Consider the following 17127-nt stretch of genomic DNA (forward strand, 5'->3'; position numbering starts at 1 on the left):
TCTCCATTAAGCTGACATTTTAGCTTGCTCTTATATAGAAATCTTTCCATTAGACTAATTGATTCTAAGATATCAATGGCATGTAGACATTTAAGAGGAATGCCTGCCTGTGAAAAGGGAATCTTATTATCTATAAAATTAAATCATTAATGATAGGCATTCTGTCAGTGAAAAGTGAAATTAAAATTTTGGGGGGCAATCTGGAATGGATTGTTTGGCAATGGAGACTTCTTGGAACCTCTTAACACACTCCACATGGGGGACCAACCTACTCCTCTGCTTGTCTCAGTTCTAGTCTCCTCTCTGCTCCCTACTTACAGCTCCCAACTACAGATCCGCACATGCACACATGCGTGTAGACGTAGGCATGTGCTTACATGTGCGCACACACCCAGACACATGCGCGCACAGGCAATCGGCTCTGTGGAGTGGTCCAGAGCTACCACCGATGAGTGTGTTCACTTATTAAGTGTAGTGTGATAGGTGACGATATGCAACATCACTTTATGACTCCCTGGAATTTTACTTCTGAAACAAAACATGTCATCCCCTTCCACCACTTGATCTGCAAAGAAAACGAGCCCAGTTGCCAGGAGTGCTAGAATTTGTGCCTCACCTCCCAGCACATCTCTTCTCTCTATCCTCTCGAGATCAAAAAACAGAAAACACTCTGGTGCTTGGGCTATTTTTAGCCACATCACCACCCCTCCACACCACCCCCGCCTTGCACCTCTCTCAGCCTCCAGTTTGAGGGGGGGAGGAGGGTCCCTGTTCAAGCCTGCCCCTGCACAGACCCCAAGCCCCGTGGCATCAGTGTGGAGGGGAGTCCGTGTCCTTTGCGTAACCTGGCCTGGTGTTAATCACACTGCAGTGACATCCTCTCCACGGGCAATGCAGTGGAACCTGCCCTCTCTGTTGCCACCCCCGCCCCCCGCCACCGCCATGCAGAGGCCCCTCAGTGTGGGCTCCCCTTGGAGTTTGCCCTCTACCCAGGGCTGGCAATGTCAGGGCCTCCCTGAGCAAGCTGGGGTTTAGGAAGCTCCCAGCTGGCTCAGTGAGTAAAAAAATAAAAGCATCTGTTGTTGTTGGTTTTCTGTCTCTTTTTTTTTTACCAGTTAAAGGGAAGAAGAGAAAGAGCTCAGTAATGTGATCTTTTCCTAAACTCCACCCTGCTCTGAGTGTAATCAGGTAATATCCATTACACAAAGAATTTCAAAGGTTCCTTTTCTGAGACTCTCAGCCACAATGCTGCCCATTGTTTACACTTTAATTAACTTCTGTTTTACTGATTTATTAAAAAAAAAAAAAGATGAATTAGCCTTATGCTTGGAGTTGAATTATTGCAATTTGAAACTCCTCATACCTTTCTTGAGAACTTCAAAGCACAGCAAAGGTTGTTTATGTGCAGGAAATCAAATTAGCAAAACTATTACAGTGGCTTAATGGCTTAGGGTGGTCAGGTTGATGAGAAACAGTAATTGGAAAGTGCCCCCCTCCACACCCCCAGCCCAAAGCTAACTCTTTTAAAGCCATTCCCAACTGCAAGCAGGTTTGCTGGCTCTGATGGAGTGGTTCAAAGGATATGGCTGCACTGGTTGGTATCCGCCCATGTAAGATCCCACCGATTTCATGTGGAGAGCTTCAGGGAAGGAGAAAATTGAGATAGAATTTGGGAGAGGGAATAAAGAAAATGTGCTGTGAATGAAGACAATCAGCTGGCAAATAAGAAACATATTTGAATGTGTAATGAAAATGAATTGCATAATTCAACAAAAACAAACGCTGGTCCATTCAGAAATAAAATACCACAGCCTGTGGAATATGCGCTGGGAATCTAAAGAAGGCTGGCTGACCACATTTTAGGCAGCCCAGGAGACGAATAATTATATTCTAGTGTCAGCACATCCTTTTTCCACAATGACCATACACACAGAAAAGAAAAGCAATAGTTATTTCAGACTGTTTCACGGCTGTGAGGAAATGCCAGTTGAAGACATAGCAATGCCCTCATGGAAATCACATACGCTCATTAATAGCCTTGTCCAAAAGTTTGTGTGAGTAAGCATTTCATAAAAGCATGTGTTTGTATGAACCATAATGATGCCTGGTGAGGATTCTGAAGCTAAGTAATAAAAATAACCAAGTATTCAAAAGCCTTTAGCTTTTTATGACTAGAAAACAACCATGTTGAAGCTGCAGTGAATGATGCACTTCCTACAGTTGGCCCAGCGTCTATAGAGTGAGGGCCAACCTGCAACCCCAAAATACCCACATGGCTCCCCCAAACACTCCGGTGGCTAGCTGTAAAAGGGAGTAAACCAGGACAGAAAATAAACTTTCTAAGTACCAAAGCATAAATTACCACACTCTAATCCTTAGTTGTTAAATTGAACAGATCCTCCGGAACAAACCTTTTCCTGTACCACTAAAATACGTAATTCAGTGTCTTAAGGTTCTATAAAGAGTGGCCCAAACTAAGCGTTAGTAAAAGCAGTCAGACAGAATTAGTCCAGAATCTGATACAGACCTTCAAAAGATTAAGTCATGATAGTTTAGTCTCTGTATAATGTGAAATAATTCAACATATGCCCAGAAATCAGGCTGAATCTGAAGAATCTGAATTCTTCAGGCCCTGAAGAATTCTAGGTAGCAGACTACAAGGAAATTTTATAAGATGTTTCCCCTTGGAGCTATAAGAAAAGGAATATTAGATCTGAAGGTAGATCTTTGGGTTCTAGTCCTGAGTTCCCTCCACTTCACTGTATAACTTTGAGTGAGTTTATACAAACCTCAGTATCCTCATCTATAAAATGAGAATAAAAAAACAAACCTAGCTTCCTCTCACAGCTGCTGTGAACATCAAGCAAAAGGACACCTACTGTAAGCTGAAAGCATCATATCCATGCAAGGGTTTTGTGTTCACAAGGAATGTGGGTTAATTATTCTGCCATTGAAAGTTGCATTTTTTACATAGAGAATAAAGGAAATAATATTTTTTTCAATCAGAAAAGCTTTCATCAGGCCCAAATATTTTTTGGGGGGGAGGATGCTAGCTTACAGTTATTTTAAAAACTACATTTTTCAATATGGATATTTCAATAACAATTATGAGCAAGCACCAAAAGTGTGTGATGGAAAGTGACAGTTTGATCGCAAAGGTTTGTTTGTTCACTGTTGCTCTTTTTGTATGTTTGAACCTGAATAAGGTCATGCTTTGCAGATAATTTTAGGAAAAAATTTAGAAACTAAGATGGCATGTTATAACTGGTCATTTCATTCTGAATAAAATAGTTTCAACTCATTTAAAAATGACAAGTATATGAGTGAAGCATTAGCCTGAATAACACACTTAGTAAAGTAGACAATTACTTTCAAAATTTAGCACATGGGTTATAACCAATCCCAGAGAGAAAATGTAATTGAATGCTTTAACAAATAAAATTTAGAATGGGCTCACATTTTTAAATAGTATGAAAGTGTTTTTTAGCCTGACAGCACCTCATTAAAAGGCAGAAAGTGGTGTCATCTCCACTTACCACATGAGTAACAGAGGTCTGGCAAGCTTGAGGACTTTGCCCTGAGTCACACAGTTAGAGGAGCTTTTGAGTTCAGAGTTGTTGTTTTCTCCTACATTGGCTATCAATTTTCAAATAGAAGGAAGTGGGTCCATTTGATCCATTCGAACATGATTATGTATTTGGATTTTCCCACATAGTTCAGTAAGAGACTATTTTGAGAAATGGCTCAAATCAAAAATGAAACCTTCATATATAAAACACTGGGATAAATTAGTGTCCAGTTCCCATCCATGTCTCTTTTGAATCCCAGAGAATTTGGTTCACAGGGAACCATCTCAAGGCAAGAGAAAGACAACAGAAGAGGGATTGCAGCAGGGAGCCAAATGGGCCAACCAGTAACTATTCATGGATGACAATGCGCACAGCCAGGCCTGAGTGCAGACACCTGCCAAAGCTAGAAGCAGGGCATCTCTTGAAGCAAACCCAAAGACTTGTGCCAACACTAGGTAGGACTCAGGAGAACTGAGGGAACTTTTCAAACAGCTCTTTAACAGAGTAAGTCACTTTTAAACTGAAGAAAGTCTGTACCACAGGACCCAGGGAATGAATCAGAAATAATGGCCATCCAAGCTCATGTTATCACTAGGGCTATTTGACCTTATTAACATGGGGTTCCTTCATGTCAGTGTTTGTATCCAAGAGAGGACTAGACACCATTTGAGAAGTGACTCTTGAGATCAAAAAGTATCTGAGAAAAGGGAGAGATATAGTCCCTCTTCTGCTTCTTAGAACAATAAAGACATAGAGAGTAAAATGCAGAGGTTCAAGGCTGCTTACAATACACACACAGCTAGAAGGGGAGGTCAGTAACAAGGAGCAGTAAGACTCTATGACCACATACCAAATAATTAACATCAGGTATTTACAAGCATGTGTTAGAGGAAAAATCCATTTCCAAAAGGTACAGTATAGATAAAGATTTGGATTTCAAGTGAACCTAGAGAAATTAAAGATCTCCCAAAAAGAGTGATAGCAGCATTGAAACAAGAAAGTAATATACCAGTGGGAGGAAAACAATTTGAGCAGACATTAGACCACCCAAGAAGCATAGCCTCGACCAAATTAGAAGGAAGTCTAATTCCTTAACCAAATCGGGGTGAAGGGTTTTCATAATTTGTTTGGTAAGGCTAAACAAACCAATATTAATATCAAAACCCCTGTTGATACTCAAGTTAACGGTATAGTTATGCTATTTTTTTTCTTCACTAATCCTTCAGTTAACTAATAAGGTTGTCGTACAGTACCTAGCAAGAAAACCTGCTCAGTTATTATTAAAGATTGATATTGAGACTATTTTGATCATGATCTGACAAAACAATATCAACATCTGAGGTTTGAAGGCATATCACATATTACAAAACCCAACTTTTTCCTATTCTTTGGTCCTCTTTATACAGATAGATGGGTAGAAGTTATATAAAAAAAGATGGATGGATGGATGGATGGATGGATGGATGGATGGACAGACGGGGAGAGAAGGGCACATAGATGAGTAGTAGAAATAGGTGAGAGTGGGGAAGAGCAGAGGCAAAGGAGATAAGCACCATTTCTGCCTGCATATCAAGCCTTGATTGATCCTCCATTGTTGATTTAGCCTACAAACATGTTTAATGGTAGTGTGATTCCTTTTCCTTCCTATCACTTTCTAACTGTAAGTTCCCAAGTGACAGGGCCAGATCCCTGTAAATTCTCTAAAGGAACTAGTACAAAAATCACACGTAGATAATAGATTTTCTTAATGTGTGGTTGATAGGACGGTAAACCTAATATGAAGTAAGCCATTGAGAGACAATCTGGCCCTGGGTTTTATCATAAAGGGCAGAGATGTAAATTTCAAAGTAAAATTTCAGTGTAAAATTACTGCTAAAAACAAACAAAATATCAGACAGCACAAACTATAGAAATAATGAATCCTAAAAAATTAAACCAGAATACGAAGATAGGAGTTTACCTCTGTATTCCCTCAAACAGCCCCTCTTGAAATGAAACCATGTAAAATAAGAAATTCAGCACAACCAAAATAATAACAGATGTACTTTAAGTGTTCCCAGACCTAAACACCTTGGAAAGCTGAGGTCGCATTCATTAAAACTGATCCCTATCTTAAACAACTTTGACACATCATCTTGGCTTTAGTGGTAAGCAAAAGAGGCCTTTGAAGAAATCTATACCAGGCCAGCTAAGTTCTGTCATACAGGGCTTTTCTGACCTTTTATTTTTATATCACTTGTTCCAATTTTGTCAAAATCATGGAGATTTTCAAGTGATGGTTCATCATAATGACATTTGAAAGCAGAGTCTGTGTGTGAGCCTGCACTTTGGAAAGGCAATATTGAAGGTTTTAATAAGCCCCTGCTGCTTACCTGAGATTCCTGTCCTGGTGGTGGGTGGTTTAGATCTCTAGCACATTTCGTTTGTCATGAGGACCCTCTGCCAGTCCCCTAATGGCACTGTGGTTCTCTTTCCTACCATTGTGGCAGTTCTACCGGTTATCTCAACCTAAACCCTACACGTGGTGAGTGCTCAATACACAACACTTATTATTGACTTTTGCTCACTCGAGGGCTCAGGCGATATCTGGCAATTGACTTCAGAATGTTTCTGAAATTACTTCAATGCTGGAGCAGGAGAAATCAGGACACTTTGGGTAATCAGAGGCTGGTGAAGGGGAGCTGCATCTGGACGGGCCAGTGCCAAGCAGGTACGGGTTCCAGCCAAGCAGGAACAGGCTCTGGCCGGTGGGTCAATTTTGTCTGGAAATTGTTTCTTGGGTTTCTTCTCAACACTCCTGCTGTCCATGTTCATGAGACAGAATTCAGTTTAAGTTCACGGTAAAGCTCTCCTTCAGCGCATGCAAGGAACACCTTCCTCAAAATGCTGATGGCTAATAATTTGCAGTGAGTGGAATCCACTGTGTCTTTGTTTCATTGTTTATTTGCTTGCGATTATTTCTTTTCACCAAAGCCTCCCATTAAGAGTAATATCAAAATAATTTAACCGATCCAAAATGTAATTAGACAAAGATACCATGTGTATTCTTTTAAATAAACTGGATATTCATATGTTATATTGGCAAGTGCTTAACAGCCTTGCAAATTGCTAGGCTTTTTAAAAGTAGTCGTTGTTCTTTGATAAGCCAGGTCTGTCCTCCAAAGGGGGGCCAAGGGGCGTTGGGGGGGGGGGGACTTACCTGCACAGGTGTGTGTACTGTGTGAGGTATCACTGAAGCTCCAATCATGGAGCTTCTTAACAGTTGACTCGGTGCGTGTGTGTGTGTGTGTGTGTGTGTGTGTGTAAGTATAATGGCAGATTAGTCGAGACAATTACATGGTATATTATCTACTAATTTGCAAGTTTCACTGAGAAGCCAGCACCCTCAAAGGGCTATATTCCAGGCAGTTTCAATGGGTGTCGATAACTGAAGTCCTCAGTTTTCACCATCAAGTTGCTGGGGAAATCCTCGCAAGGCGATGGGGCTGTGAGCTGACATCAGAACTACAACAGAGGCCGGCTTTGTCTTCCACCCGCTTCTATCTGCTGCAGTTCCAGTGTAACCCGAGGTCCGGCAGCATCAGTATCGCCTGGGGAATTGTCAGATGTGCAGAACCAGGGCTCCATCTCAGACTTTACTGGAGAAGAACCCGCACGTTAACAAGATCCCCGGGTGATACATGTGTACGTTAAACCTGAGACACACTGCTCTAAAATAGAAGGGAGGGCTCGGAGTTTGGGGAGCATCTGGTACAGGCTGAAGACTGTTGCACCTGTCATCCCTGGAGCTGAGAGCCAACTGCGGGCTGAAGGGACGGCACAGCCTTCTCTGCACCCTGTCCCTGCTTCCTGCCATACTCCGCTTGGGCTGCTCTAACCGAATACCATAGACAGAGTGGCTGAAATGACAGATATTTCTCTCTGGAGGCTGGATCCTGATCACAAGGTACTGGGAGATCTGGTGTCTGTTGAGGATCCCTGCCTACACTGCAGACAGCTACCTACTCGGTGTGCGGTCCTTGGGGAGAGGGGGAGTTCATGTCTCTTCCTCTTCTTACCAGGGTATTAATTACATTGTGAAGGCCCTGCTCTCATAACCACATCTAAGCCTAATTGCCTCCCAGAGCCCCCTTCACATGCATCACATTCAAGTTAGGACTTCAATTCTCAGGAGGAGGTACTAACATTCTTCTATTTAGTCCGTAGCACCTCCATGTGGACTAGTCCTAAGTTTTGCAACACAGATACTTCCCTGGGGTTCCAGAAATGTTCTGGGATATAGTGACTTCAGCTGGAGTGGGAGTAGAATGAGATAGTATTGCAGACTTTTCTCAAGCCAAGAAATAAGACTTTTGTGGCTTATCTTTTCCCTACATCCTATACAAACAGCACACACAGGTCAGAAATTTCAGAAATGGGTTGGAATAAGGGAGGATTGAAACAAGCCTATTGAAGTATCATCTGGTGAGATGTATGTTCAGGCTTCTGGGTAAAGGCCCAGGTCAGAAGGAGTCTGAACATTGTTTATTAAGTCATTGACTCATTCCCCAATATTTGCAGAGCACTTGCTCCATGCCAGGCCATGTTTCAGGAGGTGGTATGATGGCACCATCTCCCATATAAGAGATGGACTCACCCCAGGGAATCGGTGTCCACCTGCTGCTGCATGGAGAGTCATGCTTGTAAGTCAGAATCCCTTCATGGTAGAGTGGGCCAAATAAGACTAGCTGCCCCTGCCCCCCTGGCTCCTAGCAAGGTGAAGGAGTCATTTAGGGTGATTGGTTTTAAAAGAGAGCCCAATTCATCTGTGGGATAAAAGCCCTTGGTGTCCAGTCACATGGGTGGCTCAGTGGTTGAGTGTCTGCCTTTGGCTCAGATCATGATCTGGGAGTCCTGGGATCAAGTCCCTCATAGGGCTCCCTGCAGGGAGCCTGCTTCTCCCTCTGCCTGTGTCTCTGCCTCTCTTTGTGTCTCTCATGAATAAATAAATAAAATCGGGATCCCTGTGTGGCGAGCGGTTTGGCGCCTGCCTTTGGCCCAGGGCGCGATCCTGGAGACCCGGGATCGAATCCCACGTCGGGCTCCCGGTGCATGGAGCCTGCTTCTCCCTCTGCCTGTGTCTCTGCCTCTCTCTCTCTCACTGTGTGCCTATCATAAAAAAAAAAAAAAAAAAAAAAAAAAAAAAATTAAATAAATAAAATCTTAAAAAAAAAAAACAAAAAACCCTTGGTGTCTATGGCCATCTATTTAGAAGGTGGCTCGCAAAAGGTTAACCTCATCCTTAATGTTACTCCTAACACCTTAGCAGAAAGAATATCTAAAGCAGATCTCCAAAATATTGCTTTTGTAATCTGCATGCATTCCTTACCCCAGCCCAGCTACGTCCCTACCTGAGTCTGTTAATAAAAAGATTGGTGTAACAAATGGAGGCCGACTCATTCCTTCGTGCACAGTTGCCTCTTTGCCCTTCAGACTCCTTTAAAATAGGCACCTGTCCGATCCTTAGGCTCCTGGCCAGCCTCTCTCTTCTTCATTATTTCTTAATTCAGGGAATTAACTTATTTCAGGAGGCAAGAAAAATCCTGGCACTCTCTCTCATTATAAGAAGGAATTCTTTTAGGCCTTAATCCTAGGGCCCAAACAGCCATTTGTGAACTGCATGAGATAATGCCCATGTGTGCGTACCTGAGATAAGGACCAGTCTTCTTGGCCTTTTTACTCGGATGTTATTTTAGATGCTCTTCTCCCTTCAGTGCTTCAATGTAATTTCATTTCATGTTAACTGGAGTGGTTCTCCAGTCAACATGGTGCTAGCGAGAGACACGTTCAAAGTCTTTATGGGGCAGATGCCTGAGTGCTCGTGGTGATGGGGATGCCCAGGCAGCCTTTGAGAGTGTGCGGCTTTCTCTCTGTATTTTCACAGGCCAATACAGATGCCGTAGACCACAGTAGTCTCCACAATGGCATTTCCCCCCAATTCTACAGTCATATGTGTATATATTTGTAATTCTTTTCCAAACTCCCCTGTGGAAATTAGTTATCAGATAATCTGTGTTTAGTTTGGTTGCACTTACTTGAATATCCTGAAATCATTCCTGTAAGAATATCTAATGGAAAGTTCCTATGTGGATATGAGAAATAGTCATTCATTTTTGTTCTATTAAGATTTTCCAAACTAAAAGTATTTTTTTCTTTCCTATATAAGTAATTTCTGTGATCATTTTCATGCAAACAATTTGTATAACAAGAGCCAACATTTAAACACTGTGTCTGTGCGGCTGTCTCCAGGCATAGATTAAGAATGTGTGACAAGGGCCTTAAAAATGTTTGCCATTCTGTCATCCTATGATGTGAGTAGACAGGGTTGGGTGGAGTCTAGAAGTGGCATTTTCCAGAAGGTGCTGCATATAGATGTGAAAGTGTATATATATCCTCATTATAACTTGTGGATTTTATAACTACGTCTACATGTGCAAATTAGCTTATTTTAAAATGCTACACTATTATCAACAGAAGGCAGTTGGAGTAGAGATGAGTCCCGAGATTAATTAAAAAGAATCAGCTATTTAAGAAAGTAAAATAAATGTGTCTAACTTGGCTAAACATTAGTTTGGAAGCAGACAGAAGAGTGAACCGAGAGGGAAGAGGCTACGGGCTCTCTTCCTACAAGTCTTTAGAGGATGTAGTTACTGTTGAGGGAAGAGGGATTATTTCACAGGGCACCAGGAGCAAAGACTGAGATTAAAACTTTAAAAGGAAAGAAACTTTCTGCTCCTGAGGAATGTCTTTTAGAGATCCCTGGAGGCTAAAGAAAGCCATACCAAACAAGTGCATTCACTGAGTTGTAAAAGGAATCCCATAGAAAGCTTGAATTTGTGTATCCCAAGAGGAGAACCAAGTGTCCCAGCACAGACTTGCGGTGCTCTGAGTTCCTGCTATCTGCCTAACATGAGGCTCCTGGACACATGAAAGATCTTGTGCTGCTTCATCTCATGCTCCAGTGTGCTATAAAATGTCCCACATATCCCCTCCAAGACCTCCCACCTGCTGCTGCATAACTCAGAGTGATCATGTACCTGAGCATATGCATTTTTGCACCGTCTAATGAGCTCCACCCCTTGAGAGATTTTTCTTAGGGTGTGCACTCACAAAAGAGGCCCTATAAAAGAATTATTTCCTAAGCCTCTGAGGTAACTCCTCCCATCCTATCCCATCTATCAGTGTGGCAAGAATGTTCCTCAACTTCAGTACCTTATGTGGGGCGGGTAGAGTCACCTGTGATAGACAGTGAAGATACAGCAAGGAAAAGAGGCCTCACAAGATGGTACTTTCTGGAGGTAAGAGCAGAAACATGACTCTTTAAGGAATCTGAGATACCATGAATGAAACAAATTTCCTAAAGGTGGGCTGTCTCTAAGCATCCTCTCAATGTCAAGCTGTAGGATCCCTATTACCAAAGGGACCCTATTCGGCCTAAATTCCTGCTTTTTTTCTCTGCCATTTCTCCCACCTGGGACTGCAAAGGAAGCAGGAGTTCAGAGGAAAGTTCCCAGCATAATATTTTTCTGTAGTTACTCATGAGAAGAGGGGGCACCATTGCACTTTGCAGAATGACAGGTATACCAGGGGTTGGGGTGACTATAAAGGTCCTAGAAAACCATATACCTATGTCTGTCCCTATCACACCCACACTCACAGCAACTGAAATCTCTCTATATCATCCCTCAGAATCTATAATGTTCCTCATAACTCTGGTTCTTAATATGGTGAGTTCTAAAACCAGTGCTGAGGCCCCAGCTCTAGGACCATCTTCTGTAGTTCTAGTGTTGAGGACCACTGAGCTGGCTTAGTCTCTCATGTGCTTCTGCACCAAAAGGTATCAAGAGTGGTAGGCTAAGTTTGAATAGTTCTTATGCCAAGAGATAACTCTAATTTTTAGTAGAGGGATTACAATAGAGGATGTCACACTCCCCGCCCCCTGCCTCCATGTCTTCTTGGAGGGCAGTCATTTTATAACTTAAACAGTGCTGGACTGGAGTTCCCAGGTACAGTTTCAGCCCCCAGTGTCTGAGCATGTTTCTTTATCTGAGAAATGGAGTAATTCTTACCTAGAACATTTGCTCTGAGAGTAAAATAATATATAGTATATAAAGTAACTAGTAATTAATAAATTAGTTAAATGTAGGATCAAATTGGTTGAAGAAGAAATGTCAGATAGTTTGAAGGTCTAGTCCTTGCACTTGTAGTTTCATTCAGTTCATTTGTTCCCCTTGTGTGAGGTCTCAAGGTCAGGCAGTGCCCCTGGTTCCATCGCTGGTGGCCATAGAGGATTCCAGCCTCATCAGGGCAGTGAGTTTGGGCCTACTCTGTTCAAGAGTTCAGAACAATGCTTGGAACATCATAGACACTCAATACATATTTTTAACAAAGGAATATGCTGTGAGGAAAGTTACTTCACCCTTCCACAACTCGGGACCCTCATCAGTGTGATGAAGAATAAGAACGCCATCATTGCATCATTGTGCACAGGACACTGACAGCAGGGATGCATGTGATGTAAGAGCACAGTGCCAGCATATAGAAGACCCTAAGGAAATGGCCTCAACAGTACCTCCCAAGCAAGGGTGGAAGTCCTTGGGGCCCCTAGAGTCAAATGTTGTCATGACTTAGTGATTACCAAACAAAGAACTCCTCCTTTTCTTCTATTACTCTTTTTTTAGGGCTAAACTTAGAACAAAATTAGTTTAAATATTTTTAGATGGCTCTCATCATATAGAGCAAGCACCTTCAGATCTTGCTGAAGTACTGCGTGGAAGGTGTTTCCAGTTCTATCATCACTTCTGGGGAAGCCTTAATGAGACAAATTATTTGCCAGTGTGCTCCTTGAAGTGGTGGCTCATGACTTAGACCTGATGTGAGCAGAGCAATAGCAGAGCAATGTACACACAGCCCTTAAGATGCGCCAGAAACTGTTCTAAGAGCTTTCCATAAAATAACTTATTAAAATGAAACTGGATGAGCACTGGGTGCCATATGCAAATGATGAATTACTGAACACTACATCTGAAACTAGTGACATACTATATGTTGGTGAATTGAATTTAAAGAAAATTTTTTTTAAAAAATTAGAAGTGAAATGAAATGAAACTGGACCACATTCCTACACCAAACACAATAATTAACTCAAAATGGATGAAAACCTTGAATGTAAAACCTGGTGTCATAAAATCTAGAAGAAAACAGGGGGTAGTAAGTTTCTTGACCTCAGTCTTTGTGATGATTTTTCAAACGACACCAAAAGCAAGGCCAATAAAGCAGAAGTCAACCAGTTGGACGACACCAAACTAAAACCTTCTGCACACCAAAGGAAACCATCAAAAAATGTTAAGGCAGCTTACTGAATGGGGGAAAACATTTACAAATCACACATCTGATAAAGAGTTAATACGCAAAATATATAAAGAACTCCTATAACTCAGTAGCAAGACTCCTAACTCTGGGAAATGAAAAGACTCCTAACTGGGAAACGAACTAGGGGTGGTGGAAGGGGAGGAGGGCGGGTGGTGGAGGTGAATGGGTGACGGGCACTGAGGGGGGCACTTGACGGGATGAGCACTGGGTGTTATTCTGTAAGTTGGCAAATTGAACACCAGTAAAAAATAAATTTATTATTAAAAATAATAATAATAATAATAATAAACTCCATAGCAAACAAAACACAATCCAATTTAAAAAGGTACAGAGGAACTGAATAGATGTTTTTCATACAGAGGCCAATAGGTACATGAACATCAATGTCACTCATCATCAGGGAAATGCAAATCAAAACCACCACAGGAAATCACCTCACACATGTTAGAATGGCTATTACCAAAGAGACAAGAAATAATTAATGTTGGCGAGGGTGAGGAGGAAAGGGAACGCTTGTGCACCGTTGGTGAGAACACAGATTGGTGCAGCCACAGTGTAAAATGGTATAGAAGTTTCTCAAGAAATTAAAAATAGAACTACCATATGACTCAGCAATTCCACATCTGGATATCTATCTAAAGAAAACAAAAACACTAACTCAAAAAGATACGTGTACTCCTATGTTCATGGTAGTATTATTTATAAGAGCCAAGGTATGGAAACAACCCACGTGTCTATCGATGGGTAATGGATAAAGAAGATATGTCAAATGTATATATATACACAAATATACATGTGCGTGTGTGTGTGTATCACTCAATCATAAAAAAAGAATGAAATCTTACCATAAGTCAGACAGAGAAAGACAAATACTGTACTTCTATGTGGAGTCTAAAAGAAGAAACTGAACTCATAGATACAGAGAACAGAATGGTGGTTGCCAGAGACAGGGATGAGGGAGAGGCAAAACGGTGAAGGTAGTCAAGCAGCACAAACTTCCAGTTCTAAAATAAGTAAGCCATGGTGATATAATATACAGCATGGTGACTACAGTTAATAACACTCTCATACATCTAAAGTTGCTAAGAGAGTAAATCTTGGAAGTTTGCATTACAAGAAAAAAAATGGTAACTCTACGTGGTGATAGATGTTAACTGGACTTATTGTGTTGATCACTTTGCCATAAGAGTATCAAATCATTATGTCCTACATCGGAAAATGAGATCATGAGTGTCAGTTACATCTCAGTAAAAATAATTTTTGAAAAATAACTTATTGAATTGTCTCAACAAGGTACTATACTTATCCTCACTTTAGAGATAGGGAAATGGAGGCACAGAGATATAGTTGTGTTTTGTTTTAAAGATTTATTTAAAGATTTATTTATTCTTGAGAGACAGAGAGAAGCAGAGACATAGCCAGAGGCAGAAGCAGGCTCCCTGCAGGGAGCCTGATGCAAGACTCCATCCCAGGTCCCCGAGATCATGACCTGAGCCGAAGGCAGACTCTCAACCACTGAGCCAATCTTGGAGTCCCAAGATTGTTGTTATTGTTGTTATTTTAATACTTTGACCAACGCCTCTAGCTCATAAGTGACAGACCTTCATTGGAAACCCAGGCCACCCCATACCACAATCCATGTACTTGCTGTTATAATACAACCTTCTTCTAACAGAAGAGAACTGCTCTCTCCCTTACTCTGGATACTACATGCCTATGAATGAAGTTACATCGCATGCTGGAAAGACAGATGATATGATAAAAATAAGTAAAATGAAGTAAAATAAAATAATAAATAAATAAAGAGACTTCGTGGCACATTCCATTTCTCATCCTAATTTGCTACCTGTGCAACCTTGGCCAAGTGACTTCTCCTCTCTGAGCCTTAGTAATCCCATCTGTAAAATGAAGGTGGCATCCTCCCTGCAAGATGGTCGTGAAAATCAAACAGAAGATGCATATACAATGCTCACACTATGCAAGATGCTCAAGATGCACCCATATTGCTGGGAAGACTGAGAAAACTTGATAGAGTTCCTACCACAGTTGCTGGGACACAGCAGCTGCTCAATAAATGTCTGTCCTCTTCTCCTTCACTCTTGACTCATTTAGCCTACAGTCTTTTCCAAAGCTGCTGTAAAATATTTTCCCCACTCAGTAATTAAATATTTGTATTCTAGGATATAAGTTTGTGTCTTTGTTTTTGTTCCCATTGAATTTTATCCTATTAAAATCATTATTCCAACTTGTCATTCTGCCCTTAGATCTGTATTCATTCACCCAGTATAAAACGACATCTTAAATTTCGTGACATTTCTAATTTGATGAACATGCGGTACATCGCTTTATTTATTGAAAAATCATTCTAAAACTTTGATAAAGACATTGTCCTTTGTCATGTCAAACGGTACACAACGTGCTCTCCATTCCCCATAGGTATAATGCTGGCTACTCTAATTGTTTATATGTTTAAGTGTCTAGCTCCCCAATTAGATGATAAGTCCCTGGAAGTGTCCGATAAGTAAGCCTGTTTCTGTACACATTCTTTTCTTTAGTTACACAGAAGAGATGCTCTGAAAATTTCTACCAAGCCAAGTGTACATTTTGCCAGCTGATTTGCCATTGAGGTATCAATGATTTGTGATTGTTCTCTGCAGTGGGCTTCGATCTTGTGCCTGTGTTTCTGCAAGAATGCTGTCAGTGGGGGCGGCCCGGGGGGGTTCAGCGGTTTAGCCCCGCCTTCAGCCCAGGGCATGATCCTGGAGACCTGGGATGGAGTCCCACATCGGTCTCCCTGCATGGGGCCTGCTTCTCCCTCTGCCTGTGTCTCTGCCTCTCTCTCTCTCTCTCTGTGTGTCTCTCATGAATAAACAAATAAAATCTTTTTTAAAAAAAAGAATACTGCTTGTATCTCAGCCCTGAATTCACATCCTAACCCTGCAAACCACAGTAAAGGCATCCAGTTCTAGCCAGTGAAATCAGTCTGATACGCCAAGAAATCCAGAAATCCATCTTATAGACACATCAGCTGGTAAGCAATCGATCAGTTTCCAGAACGGTCCAACATAAAACATCTTTGCAAAAGCAAAATGCCATTTTCGCAAAATATTAACCAAATTTAAATTTTATAACAGTTGCTTAATGGGATGGTCTCAAAATCTAATTCTTCCTGGTTAAAACAGAATTGATACCTCGCAAGCAAGTGAATGATTATTATCCAATAATCCCTACTTCTGGTATGAGTAGGTGGTGGAATTCTTTGGGGGATGTTTACAAAACTACTTACTCACTTGGTTCCTCACACATAAAACAAACCGGTTCCGGAGTTCTTGCGACGTGGCTTTGGGAACAAACAGAGTGTCATGAGAGATACTTTGGTCCCTAAAGTACTGAGGAAAATAAGGGTAGTGTCCATGAGCACCTATCTTGCTGATGGAGCGTGTTCTTTCTCTTCTTCCAGAAGTTAAAGATCCAGGATCCCTGGGTGGCGCAGCGGTTTAGCGCCTGCCTTTGGCCCGGGGCGCGATCCTGGAGACCCGGGATCTAATCCCACATCGGGCTCCCGGTGCATGGAGCCTGCTTCTCCCTCTGCCTATGTCTCTGCCTCCCTCTCTCTCTCTGTGTGACTATCATAAATAAATAAAAAAATAATAAAAAAAAAAGAAGTTAAAGATCCTTTGTGATTTCTGCTCGGATAAGGCCTGATTTCAACACAAGGTGGATGTTTTTCAATGAGTCATTGCCCGATGACAACAGAGCCTTAAAAATGGAAACCTGGACACAACCTCAATCCTATCGACTCAGACAACGTTGCTCTAATTTTTGTCATAAGACTCCTCCTTTTGGACGCAGCGATGACAAGAGCATTTTCCCCCGCGCCGAGTCCCAGCGATGCTGGCCCATCGGATGCTGAGCGGGAGCCCAGAGGGTCTCCCCGCCCCGGTTTGAACGGATCTTTCCATTCGCAGGGGCCGCACCCTCGCAGGCCCACGTAGCAGTTCCCGCACCGGTTCGCCTTCTAATTAATAGACTTGTGAATAACCGCAACTGCCTTACGGGACATGCCAAACGCTAAACAGACGACGAACTTGCAGTGAGCAATCTGCTCAACACAGGGCGCCTTAATTCAAGCCATACGTGGGGAAAA

This window comes from Canis lupus, chromosome 25 (genome assembly GCF_011100685.1).
Source record: "Canis lupus familiaris isolate Mischka breed German Shepherd chromosome 25, alternate assembly UU_Cfam_GSD_1.0, whole genome shotgun sequence".
NCBI lineage: Eukaryota > Metazoa > Chordata > Mammalia > Carnivora > Canidae > Canis > Canis lupus.